This window comes from Pinus tabuliformis, chromosome J (assembly GCF_031772625.1).
Source record: "Pinus tabuliformis cultivar Carrire ecotype Pingquan chromosome J, CPIR1, whole genome shotgun sequence".
NCBI classification, from domain to species: Eukaryota; Viridiplantae; Streptophyta; class Pinopsida; order Pinales; family Pinaceae; genus Pinus; species Pinus tabuliformis.
The window spans coordinates 60,623,787-60,642,550 of NC_142295.1; the positions used below are offsets into that span (position 1 = coordinate 60,623,787).

Here is an 18,764-nt window from a genome sequence, read left to right on the forward strand (position 1 = left end):
TTATCCCATTGATGGTGGACCTGTTTAACTTCCTCCAAAGCATTATAAATACAGGCATTGGGCCAGAGGCAAAAGGGGGTTGAAAGCTGAACATTCCTAAGGGTAGATGCTGCTGAAATTAGGACTCCCTTATAGAGCTTGAGAGGAGAGATCACATTCCTTTCTTAGCTTCATTTGGAAGTGGGTGAGCTGATCAAAGTAGAGGAGAACTCTTGCTGGACCCTGGGAGGGACCTGCACAACACCAAGGCATTGGTTGTAAGGTTTCTTTTGTTTCCAATTAATACAATTAAGTTCATTTTTCTCAACAAGTTGTTATATATAATTTGTTTCATAAACTCCTTGGTCTTTATGATGAATATGTTTTATTATATGAGATATTCAGGTGCTATGTAATCGTTTGCTTGTTTGTGTATGCAGGCTTCAAGGAGAAGAGCTCATCTGGATCGAAGAGGCTTGGCCACTACAAACAGCGTTGGACTAAAGGTAAGCCTTAAACACCTGGTTGCTTTTATTTTAAATGCATATTTAGGGAAAGATAGTGCTTGATTGTTTTGTTTGTCACTAGAAAAGCCTTAGTTTCTAGGGAGGTCGGTTTTGTCCGCAAAATTGACTCTTTCTGCATGACAAAATGGCGACTCCGCTGGGGAATCCATGGATTTGATTGATTTCTCTTTTGATTGATACTTTGACCAGAGAAACTGTATTTTCTGTTTCTGTTTTTGACTTGATGATTGTGGGATTGGGTGAATTTAGTTAATTTTGAGTTAGTTTTTATTTTTCATAGTTTTGGGAGAGGTACGCACCCTCTGAGTTAAGCACAGTGCGTACCTGTACGCACTTTTGCTTTGTGCACAGAGCATGGACGCACATGTGTAAACAGGTTGCCTACATACCTTGTCAAAAATTTGAAAATTTTAAATTTTTCTCTTTTTTATCAGTTTAGAATTTGTTTATAGGTTTTAGCCATTGCCCAGACCTGCTTGTTCCTTGTCAAAAACTTTCCTTGGTTAATTTCATTGGCATTCCTGCTTTAAGCTTTTATCAATTGGGTGTTTTGAGTCTCTTTTTTGAGAAATTCTAAATTTGATTTCCTTTGGTCATTACTTGGAGGTTTGTCTCACTCTTTTCACAATTTTGCATCTTTTTGCTTTTGTTTTTGCAAAAAAATTTCCCCCTCATTCGCCCGGGGGGGGCTAAATTGTGTATGAGTGTTAATCGCCTTTGAGTTTTTTTTTTATTTTTTGATCTTTGGAACTCTCACCCAATTTTCTCGACTTGCACTTGATTGGTTCTTAGATTACATTAGAATCATCTTGTGTTTGAGAATTCTCTTGCATAGATCACATTTGCATAATTAGAATTCTCATTTTCAGAATATGAATGAAAAATGTGCATAGATTACATTTGCATACTTTTCAAGTGAATTGTGCATAAACTAGCATTTGCACCTAATGTTGCAAAGGAAACGCCGTAAGGCATAGAGTGGGGAAGAATAGCGGACATGTAAATGGAAATTATTGAAAGCAAGGGTGGATGATCGGAAACCAAGTGACCAGTGCGTGTTTAATCAGAAGATTGGGCAAGCGTTCTTTGGATTGGTGATCATTAGTAAAATTGCAAGGAGTAATATATATATATATCAGTAAAAGCTCATTGTCGGGAGAACAATGAGTGCAGTTTGACTGCAATATCTTTTCCTTCTGGCACTTTTATTGCTATATCTTTTCCTTCTGCCATGCTCCTGCTCTCTAGAAAGTCCGAGAGAGCAGTTTCCCTTGAATATCTGTCATGCTCAATTGTGTAGATTTTGATTTCAATTAGAGCTAGAGAAAGGAATGTAAGAATGTCATTCTTGATCACAATAAAACAAGTCGTTGGAGGATATCAAAAACGAAGTGACCAATACATGTTTAGTCAGAGAAGACCAAGCAAGTTCTCTATGAATTGGCGATCATTGGTAAAATTGCAAGGAGGAGGAGATATAGCAGTGTAAGTTCACTGTTTAGAGAACATTAAGCACACTTTGACTGCTATATCTTTTCCTTCTAGAACTTCTACCGCTATAGCTTTTCTTTCTGTCATGCTCCTACTCCGATATACTATATTCTCATTCCATTTTCATTAGCAAACATAGTACAACTATAGTCCTGAGCACACCTCTCTCTACATGAAGTCCAGCTAATCTTATTCCTTCAGGCACCCACCCTGATAAGTGCTGCAATTTTAAATGGCCAAAGAGGATGCTTCAGCCCTATCACTTATGATTACAACTATGAAGTTGAAGAACAAGACAACCATATGTCTAAAAATAACTTAAGTCAAAAGCCAAACACTGAATATATTTGTTCTTTTGAAACAGGGCTGTTCATTACAAAGATGTAATATAACTCTTCACAACAAGAAGCTTCTCCATGCATGTCTTTAGGTGCCAACAAAACCACTTATTATGGTATTTTGGCAACACCAACAAGGTGGAAACTAACAAAGGTTGCACTTTCCACTATTCCCTACATGATCCATCCTTCTCATTAAAGTTCGAGCCACTGGTCTATCCTTCACTTTTTCTCTGAGAAGAAACCCACTGATTTATTATTCAAAATGCTTGATTGATTTTCCCTGGTAAATTATCTTAATTCAAAAGAGACTGTAATTGTTTTTCCCCTGTGTTCATCTGGAAAGAAACATACAAGAATAAAAGCTAAAGAACGATGTCTCATTCAAAATTAGTGGGCCTCCTAATAACATTGCCAAACCTGCTTTCACTCACTCCCCACGAATTTAGATAAAAACACATTCCAAAGAAGAAATAAATATTTTTTCTATAATCTAGATCTATCTCCAAAGCACTAGACCCTAGCAGAGCAGTTTCCCTTGAATATCTGTCATGCTCAATTGTGTAGATTTTGATTTCAATTGAATAAAATGATATAAACAAAGTTGTAAAAAAGGAAGCCCATTTTATCTTCAGATGCATAGCCAATTACTTCAGAGGCTCAGCGTATATCTATGGTTGTAAACATGGCCAGGTCAATGGCTGACCTTAGAGAAGACAAGCATGCATTTGTAATCTTTGCTTAGGCAAAGGATTGATTACAACAATGAAGATCAAATCACAAGTCTGAGTAGTTGGAGGCAAATTGCACATGTATCTCAAGTTGGTGAAAATACTCATTATAACTTCAGCGCAAGGAATAAAAAAAAAACAGACTCATTTTCTCAGATTATATTGTTCAAATTTATACACTCCCCTCTTCCATTAGTGAATGTATTATCTCAAGTTGGTGAAAATGCTCATTATAACTTCAGCACAAGGAATAAAAAGAAATAGACACATTTTCTCAGATTATATTGGTCAAATCTATACACTCCCCTCTTCTATTAGTGAATGTATATCTCTTGTATATACCCATTTTTTACAAAGGAATATGAAATCTAAGGTTTATAGTTATTGAAAAAAATAGACCTCAAGTTTAGAGAATTTAAGATAAAGAGGTTGTCTCATGTCAGGAATTTGTAATCCATGGATCTGCACAACTACCCTCTATTTTTCCAATTGAACTTCACATCCAATCAGTACTATAACAAGGTGATCATGAACACTTATTGAACGATTAATTTTTTGGTGTTGTTTATTGGGGAGGTTGACTAATAATCTGTCCACCAAGGTTCCATTCTTGGAATAACTACACCTCAGGCTAAGCACAGCCAAAGGTAGTTTGCTATTTCACAGTGCAACCCCTCTTGACATGATATGTCATTAAAAGAAAAAAAAAAACCATGTTCTATTCAGAACAGTTGCACATTTCATTTTAAAAACATGCTAAGAGACAAAAAAATAATAATTTGACATCTTCATCAGAGTAGTTAACTTTCCAAAGAGTTCACTTAATTGACTTCTTAAATAAATATTGCTTAATATTTAGACCACTTTAATATGATCACTAGTTTGCTGCTGACAAATGAACAATTTCTCAATGTTAATAATCATCTATAGTTCCTATTGCCTTCGACGTTGGAGGACAAAAATGCATGTGGATGTCTTAACAACTTGTTAAGTGCCACTCATTCATGATTTTCTCTTAAACGTCACCCTTAAGAATGCCCTGGATCTTCCTTGAGGGGAATCGATTTTCCCAATGCTTCTTATTTTCTTAATGCTTCTTATCACATAATGGTATCCCAAAAGTATCATAAATCCAGTCCAATGGAGAGGTATGAATGTAGGGGCTAAATGTCAAAACATACATTTTGCATGCATGAGGCTTCACTGATGCTGTAAAGCTGCCTTTATGATTAGCTGCCGGAGTTCTGTGCTGTAATATCCACATAGAGAAGACTATCAGTGAAATAACAAAAAATGTCATCTGCAACTGAGAATTACGTATAACGGACATGCCACTGATAACCATCCTAAAATGTTTATGTGCAAGTCTGGAAATGTAGATGAAATTTACCTTCCATAAGTTCCTGACTTTGGCAGAAAAAGAAGAGTGAAGTCCAATGCCTTTCCAACCATTTTTCAAGCAATCCCACAAATACTAATTCAAATTCTATTCTGAAAGGAAGGAGTTATGGTGGCTTTCACAATAATCTTGCAGTTCTACTTGAACTTACCATGGTTTCTTAATTGTACTCCAGTATTGAATAGTGTTAACAATTAGCTGACCTCATCTTTGATACTATTAGCCAACCTGTTTAAATGAATTATCCTGATAAAATTATAATGGAAATGTTTATATATTTGCCCGTTAAACATTGAAGCAAGTCTCAAAATCATTCTGTCATATAGTTACCATGCTTTCTTAATTGTACTCCAGTATTGAATAGTGTTAACAATTAGCTGACCTCATCTTTGATACTATTAGCCAACCTGTTTAAATGAATTATCCTGATAAAATTATAATGGAAATGTTTATATATTTACCCGTTAAACATTGAAGCAAGTCTCAAAATCATTCTGTCATATAGTCTTGGAGACAGGACTGCAAGTTTATGGTCTGAAGCATTGTCCAAAGTGAAGAGAATGCAGCTTATCCAGAAAACATGGGTACAATTTCAGAACAAGTCCGGAAACATTATTTCCAAAAATGTTGTTTTGAACAATTCAAAGAGTTCATTTCAACTTCGTTTGTACTAGAGCAATAAATAAATTCTGTTATGCTCTGGTTGCTGATCATGTTAGAGAATAACTCTCCAATACATAAATGTAATAGGCTATTTAGGGATTCTGTTTTAGAGTACAAACAGCTCATGTATAAGTGCTGTTAAGGATGATTAGCTGTAGATTAATGAGTTAAAATAGGGAGGTTAGTTGCTGTTGAAGCTGGAATCTTTCAGCAGGACTCCACTACTGTGTTTGTGTATAAATAGAGGTACCAGTGAATAAAGAATTAGTGAAGTATCTTTGTGTGCATATTTTGTATTGCTGCAATATGTATGTTTCTCATTATTTATCAAGCCACACTCCCAGCTGTAGAATCCAGATGATTAACATGTTGGTCTCCTTGTTGGACAGTAAGTAAATAACTGTGGAGATCAAGTCATCAGTCAATCGATGTGAACTGTGGTGTAGTTAGTGGAGTTGGAAAGATATTTGACTAATGTAGTCAAGTCTGGTCTCGTGCTAGCTGAATAAGCTATGTAATCTGCTCATTTAACAAGTTCTTGGCTTCCCACTCAATAATTGAATTATAACATGAGGCAGAAATTGTTTCAGCTATGAAATGTGAATGTTGTGTGATCCTGCATGGTCATGCCCTTACTTCAAGCTTCAAATTGGATCCATAGACATTGTCTCCTAATACTTTGACAGCAATACTAGTCTTTTTGGTATGTGTTGTATTGGATGTTCAAAGCTCTGCAATCCACCTGATGTAGAGAAGTAACAACCTGTGAAGGCAAATGCAATAACCGATATTACATTAGAGGCTCTATAGCCAACATTCAACTACACTTTCATGTGCCAAATAGCTAAAAAATAGATAAGCTCTAATTTAGCAGTCCTATATTACCTCGGGGAAATGGAGCAAAAGATTTTCCACATCCTTCTTTCAGGACATTTGGCTCATCAGATAGTACAAGGTAATCATCAGCTGCAATGCCCCAAAAGAAAGGCACTGAATCATCAGCATCCTAGCAAAACAAATAGTTATTGGTCAAAAGTCAAGAAACCCACAATTTCAAGGAATGCTTAATATTTTATATGGGAACAAAATATGTTCAAATAAATACTCAGGGCACCATTCTGTTATTGGGAAATTGGAAGTGCAGCCTATGATAGATCATATGAGCAGAATTTTCGGGGTAACAAGTGCCAGTAGCCCATATGATTATAAATAACTAATCTTCCCCCTTCCCTCTCCCAAAACAAATAATTAGAGAAACGTTATGGGAAAAGAACTTAAATTTATTTCAACGAAGTAGGAATCTGGGAAAATGTTGGGAAATTGCTTTAGCACATTTGCAAAGGAATACAAACTATCAGACTGGAATCTTAAAAGTTTTCGTCAAAGAGATATATTTACAAGCCAAACTCCTATATCATGTACCCTATTAGAATAGAAAGTTGAAAATTATTTCCAAGACTCAAGACCAGATCTCAAGAATTTAGAGCAATCCATTAAAACAGAAAGTTGGGCTGAAAGATTGGGATCCTATTTAAATCACTGTTCTGTTTCAAGTAAGTGATAGTCTTATTTTCGTGCATCAAAGTTGTAAGATAAATCGGATAAGCCCAATGTCATTACAGTCATTATTGGTCAACCTAATATTCTAATAATGGTTGTGAGGATAACCACCAAGTAAATATTTCTTTAGATTACAACATTTCTTTAGAAAAGGCTAACTCTGCTACATGAATCAGCTATGATCAGTGAGGGGTAGTTTGTTGTAAAATAAATCGGATAAGCCCATTGTCATTACAGTCATTATTGGTCAACCCAATATTCTAATAATGGCTGTAAGGATAACCACCAAGTAAATATTTCTTTAGATTACAGCATTTCTTTAGAAAAGGCCAACTCTGCTACATGAATCAACAATGATCAATGAGGGGTAGTTTTAGTTATGATGACAAATGCAGATGACCTTTTACCATGGATAGAATTTTTCATAGGATCTTACAATGGATAACTTCTGTCATCTGGACTCTGGGATCAAATAGAAAGTCATGAATTTGGCAATTTGTCCCGTAAATTGTTCGCAAGTGACTATATATATATACTTTCTCTAATTTAAAAACAGAGTACATAACTTCAACTGCCACTTCATTTCAGAATATCCACATTGTAAAATTCAACGCCTTCAAAGCACTAGATAAGTTTGAGGGTAAATTCAACGTAGAATTTACAGCAAATGCTTCAAGACCGACCAAATTTGGTATCCTTCTCGAATGGAAAAATTAAGGGTCAATATAATCCAGAACAGTAAAAGCATAATTTAGGAAACAATTAAAAGAAGCAAAGGCAACAAAAGCTATTGTTGAAAAGTTTCGATTATATGGTTCAGGGCCGAGAAATATTTAAGAACATTACGTAGAATGGCTACAAGACAATGAATAGCAAAGCCAAAGTTTCGTGGATCTATCAAATGTTAGAAATTTGCTACACTAAGAAAAGGGGCTACGGTAGAAAATTCAGTAATGAAAATCCAATGTTTTAGCATAATTAACATAGATAGAAAGAATTGATGCAAACACAGATTGCTCAGTGGGACAGCTTGCGTCGATTCAGCTAATTCTTCTGCTCAATATCTATCTATGAACATTTAATGACTAGGAGAAACCTGAAAGACTGATAACGAGAAAACATTACGCAATGTCGGATGATTTAAAAAAATTGTTGTTATTATTAATCTGTATTCTACAAGCAAGCAATTAACACGTATTACTTGAGCTCGAACCATAGTTGACATGTCTTTATCCCGACATCCGAGTTAATGTTAAACGGGGTAATTTCTAATTACAAGAAAACATGAGAATGATACACAGGAACTAGAGTATCAAATTTACTTGGTTCTCCACCAAGAAAAGCAACTTTGAACTGCAGGGGAATACCCAACTTGGGTAATTTGTATTTACAAGAATAGATGAGTGCCTATACAAAGGAACTAGTATAAAATACACTTGGTCCTCCACCATGGAGATAAATGCAAAAGGCAACTTTGACCAGCAGGGTTTGGTTCAGGTCAACAGAATATGAAGCTTAGCAGGGTACCGTTCTTGGGCAGGTCCAGGTAACTTATTGATGTAGCCTTCCCCCAACCAGCACGAGTTTAAAGGAAATGAGGCCAGGTGTAAATGCCGGACAAATTGAATAGAAAAAACTACCCCTCAAACCTGACACCAAAAATCTGAAAGATGTCTACTTAATGTAGCAGATTCTGTGTGTGTTCCTTGAAGCATTTCCAATAAAGATAAAGATGACTTCAAAAAAATGAGAGGTTAGGAGCGGGGCTGCAACAATCATAGTTCATGCGTTTCTTGAAGCATTTCGAACAAAAATGAAGATAACTTCAAAAGCGCATAAAGAGGTTAGGAATGAAACAATCACAGTTCGTGTGCTCCTTGTATTTCTTAAAATAAGTAAAATAAAGATAACTCTAACCACATGGGTTCGAAGTGGGGATGCAAAAAAATCACTCAATATAACTCAGTTGCTAAAAAAAAATCGGGAGTTGTTCATTTGTGGCTTTGGCAAAGTTATATAACAAGAAAGAGTATGGTATGATAATTACCTAGAAGGGTTTATAAAAAGGTATATGAATGATCAAATAGGTGTAATCATCAATCTACGTCGACTATGCCCTCTCTTTAGAACATGCAGAGGCACACTATATGAAACGGTAATTAAACCTATTTTATAAACGTGTGTCTTTATATGAAGGCCTGACTATTTGAAACGGTGATTAAACCTATTTTATAAACGTACCTATTTTATAAACGTGTGCCTTCATATGAAGGCCTGATGCCTGATCCCCTCCCGGTTGGATCCTTAGCGTGATTTTAAGAGTGAATAGTGATTAAATATTTACAAGCAGGTGGTACAAAGCTCTCGAACCACGATTCAGACGTTACTATACGAAAATAGGTGTTTAATAAGCATGGATCCCTCAAGTTGGATCCTTAGCGTGCTTTTAAGAGTGAATAGTGATTAACCATTTATAAGCAAGTGGTACGAAGCTCTCGAACCACAGTTTAGACACAGTTCAGGCATCCCCATGAGAACATCAAAACATCGGTGCTCAGAAAGCAGGAATAAATTTTGAATTTTGTGTTTCTCAAATAAAAATAAAATACATAAAAAACCAAATACATAATTAGTATAAATTTATACTAAACTGAAATATTTTAGGTACCAACAAAGATTGAAAACCTATGTGCAAATTTATTTACACTACGTAGATTCAATGTTGAGATCCAACCTGACAGGGTAATCAACATTCACGACCATACTACAGAATCTAGTCAAAATTCATTGACTAGATCAGGTTAAAAGCAAACAGGGCAACCAGTGTTGAGCACAACATGACAGAATCCATCCAAAATACGATGATTGGATCAGGCCAGACAGATTCAGAGTACAACGAATAATACTAAATCATCCAAACGGTTAATAGGATTGTGATTTAATGGTAAGCCTGTCAAATATAGTTAAAAAAATTGCAAAACCGTCAAAATCTTTCCTTGAAATGTGCAAATAGGTCAACGAGGTGTGAAAACCGTAGGTAAGTCTGTTTTGAAATTCAAACCCGGCCAAACCACTACCAAAGTACGATTCCCAGCACCAATAAGCTTACAATCAAACTGTTGACGGGATCGTGTTTTAATGATGAAGATGACCGCATTCCAGGCCACCTATCAAGATCCCATCCATCCCCCTAGACACTAATAAGCCGTTGACACCCCTGTGACCGCACTAGACAACTTTGAAGGAATAGTACCCCTATGGCCGCACCATAGACAAAGGGAAGTGCTGGTCTTAATTGTACAACCTTCGAGAGACATTCCTCTCACACAGACATGTATCTTGTGTTATCAATAAGTCAATATAAACTTCACCATTTACAAAACCCTAACTCCAGTCAGATATTAAATCAAACTTCATAAAACTTACCACTTACGCAGATAATTTCGTCGATCCCTTTTCCTTTCAACTCCTCCGCCTTCTCAAGAAACCCCGGAACATGCTTCATACTGCCACAGCGACAACATCTTAGTGTGTATTTTATTGATTTAATAGCAAGAAGAAACTCAATGAGCCATTAACCTTACAGGCTGATAATTAAATCCAGACTCTAATAATCCAAATGCCAGAGCATAGCAATATCAATCATATATCAAATCAAAAATTCAAGCAGAAATTCAAGTTACAGAAGACTTATCGATTTAATAGCCAGAAGAGGCTCAATCAGCCATTTAACCGTACAACCTAATAATTAAATCAAGATTCTAATAATCCGAAAGCCAGAGCATAGAACTATCAATCATAGCTCAAACCAAGCAAAAATTCAAGTTACAGAAGAATTAAAAAAACCCTAACCTGCAAGTGGGAGTGAAAGCCCCCCTGGATGCCGAAGAGAATAATCTTCTTCCCAGCGACCAAAGAGTGGACAGAAACTTGCTAGAGCTTGCTCTCTTCGTCAAAATAGGCTAGAACGCCATCTGGAATCTTATCACCGACTGCTATGGGTGCCATTGTAAACTCTCTTATCAAAATCTAACACAGCCCACGGGGATTCGAACTCAAGCGCAGCTGCAAATACTCGATCCCAATACCTGAGGACTCTATGGAACAATGTAACTCATTACACTGTGAATTCGGCCAGCTGAATAAAACCCTCGTTTAGAAATTAAATAGAATGGTGTCCAAAAATAAAACCCTCGTTCTGTACCCTAGATGATCTTTCTTCTCTGCGATCTGGTCTGGTTGTGCCGCTGCGGCCGACCACTAGAAAGGGCTTGCGCTAATCTAGAGTTCGAAATTGTGCTGTTATGATTACTGAGTGTCTCTTTGTGATGCAGTTACATGAAGGGAAAGCAACGGGCCCAACGAGTCCCAACCGGTCATCAACCAATTCAAATCAACAGCCGAGGATAATCTAATCGTCTAACAAAGGATCTAACAGCGTAAAAGGAGGATAGAGAGGCAGTTGAGAGAATTGATTTCAGAGAGGAACGCCTTACGGCTTAATTAAATATATGATAAATCTTTTTACACTTACCAAGTGATTGGAATTAGATTCCTAAACCTTTTGTTGTGTTTTAACCTTCTCCTGGCCATTTGTTCGGACGTGTGAAATTATTAACTTAGAAAAACGTGAGATAAATAGTGGGTGAATGCGAGGTCCGCGAGTGCTAAAAGTACCTCTGTATTCTGTAATTCCAGGTCAAGAAAATAATAATGGCAAAATTTCCAAACAGAAGCCCAAAAGTATAACTTCATATTCTATCAGACATGCCTGTATACAGAATCCCAAATATCATATTCTATCAAACACGCCTGTATACACAATCCCAAAGAAAAATGCCAAATTATATTGACAGTTTCTCTGCTAGATGGAATGCAAAATTACAACGACAATTTCTCTGTCAAATGGAAGACTGAAACTACATAAACTTCTAATGCAATTAATATTGGAAGAAAACGATCAAAGACATACATGAGATAAAGAGGGCTGCTCGCTTTGCGAACGAAAGAAAACCTAATTTCTTCATCCGAATTCCCTGCTCTGCGTATTCATGATCATTTACGATCTCTCTTTAGATGCGCTCCACCCTCCACACAGTGTAATATTTTCTGTTGTTTCTGCAACACATACCCATTATAGCATATACTACCAGGTTCTCCGTGGAAACTATTTTTCATCCTTTCTTGTCCGGGCCCGCATTCGACCAGCTAATTTGTGTAACAGCCTGTGAGCGCCTGCATGCCGTGCACCTGCATCATGAGCGCCACGATGTAGTCCGCGGCCTCTTCCAAGAAAACGAGCGTGTTCAGCCGGCGGCTTCGTGGAATGAGGTCCCTCAGTGTCTGCATACGAGAAGCCAGAGTGCCCTTTTCTGAGTGGATGCTACTGCCCGACTTGGACGCCACTCGGAACAGCTGCTTGACGGACTTCTTGCCCGGAAAGGTCTCTTTGTGATGCAGTTACATGAAGGGAACGCAACGGGCCCAGCGAGTCCCAACCGGTCATCAACCAATTCAAATCAACGGCCGAGGATAATCTTATCGTCTAACAAAGGATCTAACGGCGTAAAATGATGACAGAGAGGCACTTGAGAGAATTGATCTCAGAGGGGAACACCTTACGGCGTAATTACAATTGCATAGTTTACATTCTGAAAAATCAATCGTAGATTTAGATCAGTTTTCTTTGATTTGAATTTACACAAAAATAAAAATAAAAAAACTATTTTGGAATTGATTTGCATTAGTTTTTCTTGATGAAATTAGTGCATTAGAGAATTTGTTATATTTTCTCTTAGTGATCAATTTTTTGCGTTGTTGGAAGTGAATGGAAACTCTCTCCTTACTTTAGTTAGGATTCATCGAATTGAAAGGATTACATTATCATATTCGATTGCATTCAGTTTTGAGTTGGGTCATAACACCATTGGTTTCGTATCCATTTACCCCTTTGAGTAATAACAGCTTAAATAACACAGCGCTTAATTAAAATTCATCTAGTAATATTTTTATTTTCTAGGGCTCTGATACACCAACATAGCTTAGGCTAGTGTCTTGGAGTAGGGAGTAATTAACTCTCCAAGATAGTAAAACAAACAAGTAGCTGTATCTTGTGGTAGGAAGAAATCCAATTGTTGCATTTATACTCTGGGAAAGCTCCTCTTAAAGGAGAAGCACGAGATCGTGTCCGAACCAGTGTGGGAATCAATCCTTCCTCATTGGGAACGACGCCAGATATTCACGTATTAAAAACGGTAAACCTCGGATTAACCATTGTCGAGGAGCCTGGGGTCACTTGTTGGTAAACCTTGGATTATGTCAAGGAGCCTTCAAGGGGATTGAGCTTGCTACTCTGCCCTTGCGTGTGTATCGGATCGTAGACTGTTCCCCCAGGTATATTTGTTTCGATTGGTAACCTTAGTGACCATATTCTTTAGGATTCTTCCTAAGGTGACAGTGGTGGGAAGATCCCACTGTACCTGGAGCAGACGTCGGCTAGACTCACTTGGATTTTTTGGGGGGTTCTCTTCACTCGAGACGGTTTAGTGGAGGAACTTGTGCCAGTCTATTCATTAAGAAGGTTGCCGGGGTAACTGTTCCAACCACCATTTCTGTATTGAACTCTGCGACGTTGGATTTCATCACCAACTAGTGTTTTCAGTACGGAAAGTTACTGTTTGTGTGTGGTGTGACTCCTAGATTTGATAGCGCGTGTTAATTTGTTTGTTTTTACTTTTAAAGACCATAGGTGTGAATTGTGAATTTTAATTGTTAGGTGTGAATTGTGAATTGTTAATTTTAGTTTTAAATTGTTAATAAAATTCACTGAAGTTGAATATAATGGCAACTGTTCCGGAATTTACTGACCAAGGAACCCCTCTTAATGAGGATCCTAGTAATTTTCCTTTCTTTGGAAATGTTGGTCCGCCTTATATGGCTACTTTGTCATTACCTGGATTTACAATAGGTTTACCGATATGGTTATTTTCAACTTCGTTGGCCCCAAATACTCCAATTGTTCCACCTCAACCGAATGCTTCACCTCAACAGAGTTCACCATCTCAACATCACCAACCTTCTGTTGACCCTTTACCTTCTTCGCCTAATTTTTCTTCCTCCATTTCTTCCTCTTCGCTTGGTAAAAGCCTTAATGCTAGTAACCAGGTGGCTAAGAAGAAGAAGAAAGGGAAGAAGAAGAAGAAGAAGAAGAATCAAGATAAGAAAGAAGTCAACCAACCAACCATCCCTGTAAGCGTTAGTTGTGTTGAGGAAACCTCCAACATGCATCGTAAACCCAAATACCCTTGCAGGTTTTGTAAGGGTGATCACTTCCTTGTCAATTGTCCTGGTATTCCAAAGGTCCTGGAAGTATGGTCAGAAAAATCTCATCAACTTTCCATTGATCCATCAACCAGTGATAGTCAGGTTCCTGGGAAAAAAGGTAAAGTTAGGTTTCCTTGTAAGTTATGCAAAGGGAGTCATCAAACTCACATTTGCCCTCACATGGATGAAGCCTCAAAATTGTTGGAAAACCTTACTGTTCCACAGCAAGAATTTCCAACTGGTTACCGTAAACTTTCTCCCAACCTACCGTCAACTGACGGAGTGATTGATCTAATTTCAAGTACAATCGATCACACTCTTCCATTGGAGAGTGAAACTCATGTCACTCAGGTTGATGATCCATTAGTTGATCAAGTGGTCGATTCAATTTCACATTCGATCGATCCCACTTTCCCTTTAGAGAGTGAACTTCATACCACTCAGGTTCTTCTTGTTACATCCGATTCTTCTATGCCGGGGGGCATTTCACCTATTTCTACAGAACCCCCTCCAAGTACTGAGGTCTTTTCCTTTGATTGGAATAGACTGACAGAACCTCGTCTTCCTTCCTCCATCCCTTTCCAAATCATTGTCAAGGCTGGTGGTAGGGACATACATCGTACTTAGGTAGATGAAGGTGCTTCTGTTAGTATTTTATCCTCAACTATTTGGAAAGCTTTGGGTTCCCCTCAGCTTGCGCCTATTACGTAGAATCTGAAAGCTTTTAACAGAACCATTAGTGAACCTTAAGGGATCCTTCCTAATTTTTCCATTACCTTGGAAGGTAAAACTGTCTATATTGATCTTATGGTAGTTCGAGGTCCCTTGGATTTCAATTTACTCCTTGGGCGAGACTATGTTTATGCAATGAAAGCTGTCATATCGACACTCTTTCGCGTGATGTCTTTTCCTCACAATGGAAATATTGTGACTGTAGACCAGATTTCGTTCCCTAGTCTTGTTTCGACTACCAATAATACGACACCCCTAAATGTTCCTGATTCTAAAGTGGTATCTACCCCGCCACGGGTTAATTATGTGGCAACTGGTCCCATGTTTTCAGTTACCGATGTAAGTGAGCCTCTCACTGTTTGCTCATCTTCCTTTGATTTAGATCCGGTAATTGACATGGAAAACTCTATGGGATTACTTGAACGTGATGTTCTTATCCCTTTTGAGTCCCTTGACATGTGTTCCTTCCAGAGAACTATTCTTCCTTCTGATAAAGATCTCTTGGAAGCCATGATCAAGGTGTGTCCATTGACATGTCTTTCTTCCAGTTGGAAGCCATGATCAGTGAAGCGAGGATAGTTTTTTCCTGTATCAACCTCGTTAAAAAATGAAATAGGCTGTTGTGAGGATAGTTCCTTTTCCTGTGCCAACCTCGTTAAAAAATGAAACAGGTGTCCGCGAGGATAGTTCCTTTTCCTGTGCCAACCTCGTTAAAAAATGAAACAGGTGTCCGCGAGGATAGTTTTTTCCTGTATCAACCTCGTTAAAAAATGAATCGTTAAGAGGAAAGTTCCTGTTACTGAGTCAACCTCGTTAAAAAATGAATCAAGGTTTTTAGAGCATAGTTCCTTGTCTTGTGTCAAGCTCATTAAAAAATGAAACAAGGATTTTAGAGCATAGTTCCTTGTCTTGTGTCAAGCTCGTTAAAAAAAGAAACAAGGCGTCATGAGCATAGTTCCTTGTCTTGTGTCAAGCTCGTTAAAAAATGAATCAAGGTTTTTAGAGTAGAGTTTTTGTTAGGTAGATTGTAGAGAGTAGAAGCGAGGATAGTTTGTTCCTCTCTCAACCTCGTTAAAAAATGAAATTGGATGTTTCGAGGAAAGTTCCTATTACTGAGTCAACCTCGTTAAAAAATGAATCAGGTTCGAGGAAAGTTCCTGTTACTGAGTCAACCTCGCTAAAAAATGAATCAGGTTCGAGGATAGTTCCTTGTCTTGTGTCAACCTCGTTAAAAGATGAAACAAGGATAGGTTATATAGGTAGATTGTAGAGAGTAGTTATGAGCATAGTTCCTTATCTTGTGTCAAGCTCGTTTAAAAAATGAAACAAGGGTTTTGAGGATAGTTCTTTTCTTGTGTCAACCTCCTTAAAAATGAAACAACTCCCTTTTCAAGTTAAATATTGAAAGTAAACCTTCATTCCATCCACCTGGTTGAATGCAATGAAGCTAGGGGGGCATGTACCTCGTTTTGCGTCATTATGCTGGGGGCATGTGAACTTATAACAAGCATAGTTTTTTGTTTCAAGCTTGCATAAACATGAAACCGAATCCGAGCATAGTTCTTTTCCTGTGTCAAGCTCGTTAAAAAATGAAACAAATCCTCCTCTAATTGAGTCGAGAGTTTGACTAGATCTCATAAATGTTAACTTGTATATTTAGGTTAGTTATTTCAGTGTTTTGCATAATTTTATTACAGTTTTAGGTCGAGTCTTTCAAATGATCTCGTACATGAACCTTCATTCCTGCTAGCTTGTACTTAGTTGAATGAAATGAAGCTGGGGGGCATGCGCTCTAGCAGTTACGCTTAGGGGGCATCAAGCACAGTTTTCTCTCTGTTTCAAGCTTGTGTAAAAATGAAACTACTTTGAAGCATAGTTTTTCTCTATTTCAAGCTTTTGTAAAAATGAAACCTATTTCGAGTCAATTTCAGTTATTTTCAAGACTCGTTAAACTCATGAAAATCCCGAGATTATTTTGCTATCTTTCATTCTTGTAAAACAAATGAAAATGCCGAGTTCTTTCCGTCTTTTCCTGCTCGTAAATTAAATTGAAAGTCGGCCATATGAGTACATTTTTATCATTTTTTCGAACTCATTAAAACTTACGAAAAAATGAAAACTATGAGCACATTTTTATCATTTTTTCGAACTCATTAAAACTTACGAAAAAATGAAAACCATGAGTACATTTTTGTCATTTTTTCGAACTCGTTAAAACTTACGAAAAAATGAATCCTTGGAGTTCTCTTTTAAGCCCTTTTCAGACTCTCAAAATATGAAAAGATTGCCGAGTTTTTCTTTTTAAACTCGTTAAAACGGAACTAAAAAGACGGTCCACTTACAACTCTTTTCCGACCATAAAAACATGAAAAGATTGCCGGATTTTTGTCGTTTCAAATTCGATATTGGAAATAAAACGACGTGTCCTTGATTGCTTTCTACTTTTCAGATCAGAGACACTAATCATGAAAGTACTCCTTGGTCGTAAAGATCAAGTGGTTCTCTCAAGTATTATTTTATACTTTTTCGGGCTTGGGAGAAACAAATTTACGAAAAAGGTCAACCCTGGAGTCTTCTTAAGTTTTTCAAACTCTCTAAAATTGAAAAACACCGAGTTTCTCCTATACTGGACTCGTTAAAATTTCACAGTAAAGGACCTGTTCAATTACAAACAGGAACGAACCACTCCTTCTTAGGGTTCAAATCTAAACTAAGTTGGACTCATCCGAAGGATGAGCTTATAATCAAGAAAATGTTATCCTCCTCAAGCTTGTAAAAAATAAAGAGGTACTTGCCAGAAATGGTGGGGGAAAAGAGAGGAAAATGAGCCTATTTGTCATACTTTGTAACCACTCTTGAACACGACACTTTTATTCACCTGGGTTGGGAAATCCTTTGCCTAACAGTTGATCAAACCACATTGAAAGTCTTCAGCCGGTTTCTGGGTATTAACTTTGGGTCAATTGTCACCAAGCCATCTGTTGTGTCATTATGTGTTCAAGAGGTCACTGCAAATAAACCATTCATCTGCAAAATATCTGTCATCCATCTTGACCATCCCTGAGTCAGTCCTTGCAACTAAATTTCTTCAACTTGATCTATGATTTCGTGTTGTGGGCTTGCCTATGACGGATCGCTTTCTATCGACATCAGCACATTATCTAGAAAGATGATCTAGGAATCATCAGTACCTTGAAGTCTGCATGCCTCAATGGCAGGTTTCTCGCCTTTGACGACAGTTTACATCATTGACTTTCGATCGAAGGATTCCATGACATGTTCGACATCAACACATCTACTCACTTCTCATGGATTGTACTGGGTACTTTGAGAACCATTGACATCACTGGTGGTCTCTCTCACACTTGTTAACAGTTTACATCATTGACTGGTAATCAAGTGGTTTCTACCATGTTCGACATCAACTCATTTATTCGCATGGATAGAATCGTACTATTTCGGGAAGCAGAAATGAAGACCCTGGATCTAGTTTCCGCCATCCAGGCTGCGAGGAGTTTTGTATTCATTATACAGTAGACTAATTATAAACAGATGGCTGCGTCCATACTGTGTTTACATGTGTCTATGATTATGATGTATTGTGAAATCATTCCTATATCAGAGCAGTAGTTAGTTTGTTAGTTAAAGTTTTTGATCTGAGTATGGGAATTCCTACCTCAGCGATGATATGATCTCATATATGTATTTTGTGTTGAATATTTGCAGGTTCCGACTGGGCTCTCCACAAGATAATCCTCGAAATGATAAAGTACTTCACCCTTCCTAGATGATATAAAACCCTAATCTACTACAGACCTCGCACTTTAGGGGGCAATCTGTTACACTAAAATTTGTCACCATGACTATTTGCAGTCAGTATGGCTCCATCAATAACCATACTGTCCTCCTTGGCAAGTCTTATACCTCTGCTCCTCATGTCAAACTCCAAAAAAGAGAGAAAGCCTTTAAAAATCAATATAACTCTGGTTCCGCACTTTCTCTTACTCTTACCTGCGGGCAT

At 37.5% G+C, this 18,764-nt stretch overlaps 2 long non-coding RNA genes across 2 annotated transcripts; both read right to left on the bottom strand.

The window, feature by feature from the left end:
- Positions 1-3,853: 3,853 nt before the first annotated feature.
- On the bottom strand, positions 3,854-11,800 carry LOC149225504 (uncharacterized). The gene is made up of 2 exons (XR_016246967.1): positions 11,661-11,800; positions 3,854-4,315 (listed from the first exon to the last, which is right to left on the bottom strand). It is a non-coding gene; the product is annotated as an uncharacterized LOC149225504 (long non-coding RNA).
- On the bottom strand, positions 5,804-6,098 carry LOC149225505 (uncharacterized). The gene is made up of 2 exons (XR_016246966.1): positions 6,014-6,098; positions 5,804-5,891 (listed from the first exon to the last, which is right to left on the bottom strand). It is a non-coding gene; the product is annotated as an uncharacterized LOC149225505 (long non-coding RNA).
- Positions 11,801-18,764: the final 6,964 nt, after the last annotated feature.